The sequence below is a fragment of the Sinocyclocheilus grahami genome, unplaced genomic scaffold (genome assembly GCF_001515645.1).
Source record: "Sinocyclocheilus grahami isolate Dianchi unplaced genomic scaffold, SAMN03320097.WGS_v1.1 scaffold1722.1, whole genome shotgun sequence".
Lineage (NCBI taxonomy): Eukaryota > Metazoa > Chordata > Actinopteri > Cypriniformes > Cyprinidae > Sinocyclocheilus > Sinocyclocheilus grahami.
This window is the reverse complement of record NW_015506901.1, coordinates 49,065-53,810: the sequence shown is the minus strand read 5'-3', so window position 1 is coordinate 53,810 and position 4,746 is coordinate 49,065. Positions and strand designations below refer to the sequence as shown.

Genomic DNA, 4,746 nt, shown 5'->3' with positions numbered 1-4,746 from the left:
TTCTCCTCCAGTCTCTCTGATCATCAGTCCTAGTAGAACTCAACACTTCACATCTGTCTCTCTCTCTCTGAGTTGTGAGGACCAGAGTAACTCTGATAGATGGAGAGTGAGAAGATACACAGAGAGTTTGAGGCTGGACGATTGTTCATCATCAGTATGGGGATCACAAACAGGATCTACATGTACAATCAGCTCCACCATCACATCAGACACTGGAGTGTACTGGTGTCAGTCTGAATCTGGAGAGAACTATCATCCTGTTAATATCACTGTACACTGTGAGTCTGTGTTCATTTGTTTGACTGGCAGTTTACAATCAATATAAAGCAGGTTGATTAAACAAGTACAGGATGCATCAGTGGGCAAAAAACACTCAATGGGCAAGTGGCACTAAAAATCTAGTTTTGTCAAAACATACTTTTTTTAAATTATTATTATTTTGATGTTACCATATTGTTAATATAATATTTGCAATCAGCTCATGCTTCCTCTGTTCTGTAGCTGATGTGATTCTGGAGAGTCCTGTTCATCCTGTGACTGAAGGAGATACTCTGACTCTACGCTGTTTAAATCAACATTCAACCCCACCAAACCTCAGAGCTGATTTCTACAAAGATGGATCACTCATTCAGAATCAAACTACAGAGATGATCATCTCTAATGTCTCAAAGTCACATGAGGGTTTCTACTACTGCAAACACCCAGAGAGAGGAGAGTCACCCAAGAGCTGGATCTCAGTCAGAGGTGAGAGTCAATAGAAACTGTGAGCTGATTTATTCCTTATGCTCTCGTTCAGATATAGTGCTTGATAAAGTGCTTGTGTGTTTCTTTATCAGTGTCTCATTCAGAATCTCAGATCTCTGTCCTCCACACACTCAGTTCTGTACTGGCAGTTTGTCCATATCTGCTAGTGACAGTCGTGCTGATTTTCAAATGCTGCAGGATGAGAGGTAAATGTCGGTCTGATTTATTACATTATATGCATTTTATTCAGTTAAGCACCAAACTGGTCATTATTATCATTAATACTGTGTAGCTGTCATCCTTTGGGTTTGTAAGGCGCTTACCCCACCAAACCTCAGAGCTGATTTCTATAAAGATGGATCACTCATCCAGAATCAAACTACAGAGATCATCTCTAATGTCTCAAAGTCACATGAGGGTTTCTACTACTGCAAACACTCAGAGAGAGGAGAGTCACCCAAGAGCTGGATCTCAGTCAGAGGTGAGAGTCAATAGAAACTGTGAGCTGATTAATTTCTTCTTATTCTCTCGTTCAGATATAGTGCTTGATAAAGTGCTTGTGTGTCTGTTTTTCAGTGTCTCATTCAGAATCTCAGATCTCTGTCCTCCACACACTCAGTTCTGTACTGGCAGTTTGTCCATATCTGCTAGTGACAGTCGTGCTGATTTTCAAATGCTGCAGGATGAGAGGTAAATGTCGGTCTGATTTATTACATTATATGCATTTTATTCAGTTAAGCACCAAACTGGTCATTATTATCATTAATACTGTGTAGCTGTCATCCTTTGGGTTTGTAAGGCGCTTACTAAAGCTGCTTTGAAACAACATGTATTGTGAAAATTGCTGTAATACAAATCAGTTTAATTGAATCTCTCACTCATTCTGTTTATCTTTTACTCGACAAATACACATGTTTCCTTACTGAAAAAGACATGTTTGTTTTTTTTGGTTGTTTGTTTTGTCTTTTCTAGTCAAATTTGTTTAAATAGTTAAAAGATTTTGGTAGGTATTTCATAAAAACCATAAAGATAGAGATAAAAACATACTGTTAGGGCTGGACAATAATTCAATATCAATATATCGCAATATATATATATATATTTTTTAATAACAGTGATATGATTTTTAAACACATTTCTGATATTTCAATATTACCAGTGTTTCCCATACATTGATTTATTTGTGGCGGACCGCTACAGTATCAACACTGACTGCCACAAATAGATTTTCCAAAAGGCTTTGACTTCGTTGAATAAACATGAGCACTGCACGTTTCAGAATCAAAACGCAGCACGGATGTTTTATATTAATGTATCTTTGAAGGGAACTGATTATCTTCAGAAAAGTTTTGATGGCATTTTCATTTTAGGTGCGTCACAAAATAGTGTACTTATGCACTATTCTATGACGTTTTTTAGTATGAATAGTGCAAGTAGTGCGTTCACACTGAAAATTCCAAAAAGAAAAGTGCACTTTAAATACCCGGATGATGTACTGAAATAACCGAAAAAAACGAAGTGTGGAATGTTGGACACTTCATGCACTCAACCGTCGCAGCTTTAATTACGTAGCAAAGGGGGAGGGGCTATCAGACTCCGATTATGAATGACAAAATAACCTTATATAATTCATACACTACATGGGTGAGTAGTGCATAAGTACAAAGTGTATAGTGCGCCATTTGGGACACAGCTTTTATCAGATAAAGCAGCGTTTATGAGCGCAGCGCTGCTTTGTTTACAGCCGTTAACGAGGAAACCGCTGTTTCTGCCGCTCCAAAAGTGCCTCCTGCTGGCAGAGAGTGAATGTGCATTTTCAATCAGCCCGTCTCCAGCAACATGTGTTTTTGTTGTTGCTCACTCTTTTTTTTTTGTTTTCTGCAGCAACTCTGAGCACTTTTCATATTCTTTATCCTGGCTGAAGCACTTTAGTTTCAGTCTATAAGAATAATCAGCCTATATTATAGTTTAAAGTTATAGTTTAAATATTAATATTAATAAGGTGAGTGTCTTATGAGTGTTTTGTGTTTATTTGACGGTGATTTCACATTTTTTGTTTGTATGAAGACTAAATACAAATAAAAGGTGAACATTAATTTATTTGTACCATTTTTATTTCTAAAATATTATATAATTTTATCGGAGGAGGTTTCATAAACTTAAGTTTGTACGTACAGACATCTGTTGTGGGCGATCTTGGCAGTTTTTCTGAGACTTTTTTTTTAATATATTGTTCATATCGATATCTGAATTATATCATATAGACAGGGCCGGATTAACAACAGGGCCCGAGCAACGAGGGGGCCAGTGATTGGCTGTGGAGTAGATTGAAGCGCCATTTCAGGTTCACATTCACCTCCACTCTTCACTTCGTTCTGGCATAATCTGGAAATGGTCACGCAAAGAACAATCTTCGATAAGTAAAAATGTGAGCTATTCTAAGAAAATTATGTGAGAGAGGGGCTCAAAAAAAAGAAACACGTAAAAGACAAACAGCAGATAAAACACAGTCAGTAAACTCCACAGCTATATGGTTATTTCACTAAAGCTGATGGATTTGATTATTAACATGATGGATGTATTTGGCTTTTTGTGTTTGAACAAACTCTATGTATTCAGATTGGGAAATAACCCGGTAGAAAAATGTCAATCGTTTTGCGCGTCATGATGTAAGCTTAAACGCGTTTTAAGCATTGTGGTTTAAAAACAAATGGTTTTAAATTATTCATGGACATTAAGCAGATGAGCAGAATTCTTGTTGGTAAATGCGCTAGTTAAGACAGTTTCAGCTTGATATGCGCGGCGCGCACCTGCTCCAGCTCCTGTGTCACAATCTGTGCTGGGAGGAGCGCGGAACGAGGAGACGTGGAGTTCATAAACATATGTCTTTAATCCTTGGAAACACAGGGGAATTACACAACATCCAACGAGTAGAACCAACCAAAGAAGACTAAACAAACAGGAACTTAAATACAAGGGATGATCGGGGAAACACAGGTGTATGGGATGACTAATCAAACTAATTAACAAAACGAGGACAGGAACATGACCAAATAAGGGAACAGAAACAGGGGCAAAACATTACACAGACAAGAACAGAATCCTTACAGCCTGACTAAACTTGAATTATTTTTCGCGCCTTGTGCTTAAACGTTCAAATACACATAGTTATGTGTCAAAGTGCCAGACTTTGTCAGTTGTGCCTTACATGAACGTTAATAGTTAAAGGTAAAGCATGTGTAGTAGTAGGCTATGTGAGATCCTGGCATTATATGATCTTCACCCAAAAATGAAAATACTGTCATCATTTACTGAGCCTCAAGTTGTTCTAAACCTGTATGAATTTCTTTGTTCTCCTCAACAAAACAGAAAATATTTTTTTAAGAATGTTCATAACCAGAAAGTTTCCAATAGTGTTTTTTGTTTTGTTTTTTGTTTTTTGGTTACCAGTATTGTTCCAAATATATTATTTTGTGTTCAACAGCAGAGGGGAACTCATACAGGTTTAGAACAACAACATAATTTTCATTTTTGGGTGAACTATTCCTCTAAAGCAGTCTAATATAGCTGCTGTTGCCATTTGTGTCAATAATGTAAATCAAACATCAGAAAGAAAATCACTCACTGTCCTTGACTGAATCACTTTTGTAAAATAAGTAAGAATTAATGTATGTTGAATTTATACAGTGAAGACTATTCAGTCTATTTGTACAATAACTTTATACAATATAATATTTCTTATTCATTTGTTTAGGTTTTTCAAGTAGGTTGATGTCGTATGTATCTTTGTGCTATTATAATTTGTTACTGTTTACTTGTTCAGTAAGCTTGGCTTTACTTGAGCTAGTATTTTGTTTGTGATATTGAAATTGGTAACAAGAATTATGAAATTTCAGTGCATCAAAAAATTGATAACATAAAAATCCTATTTATCATATATATATATATATATATATATATATATATATCTATATATATATATATATATATAGAGATAAATCA

At 36.0% G+C, this 4,746-nt stretch overlaps 1 pseudogene; it reads left to right on the top strand.

The window, feature by feature from the left end:
* LOC107572239 (Fc receptor-like protein 2) overlaps window positions 1-1,088 on the top strand; it is a 5,524-nt pseudogene extending 4,436 nt beyond the window's left edge.
* The last annotated feature ends 3,658 nt before the right edge of the window (window positions 1,089-4,746 follow it).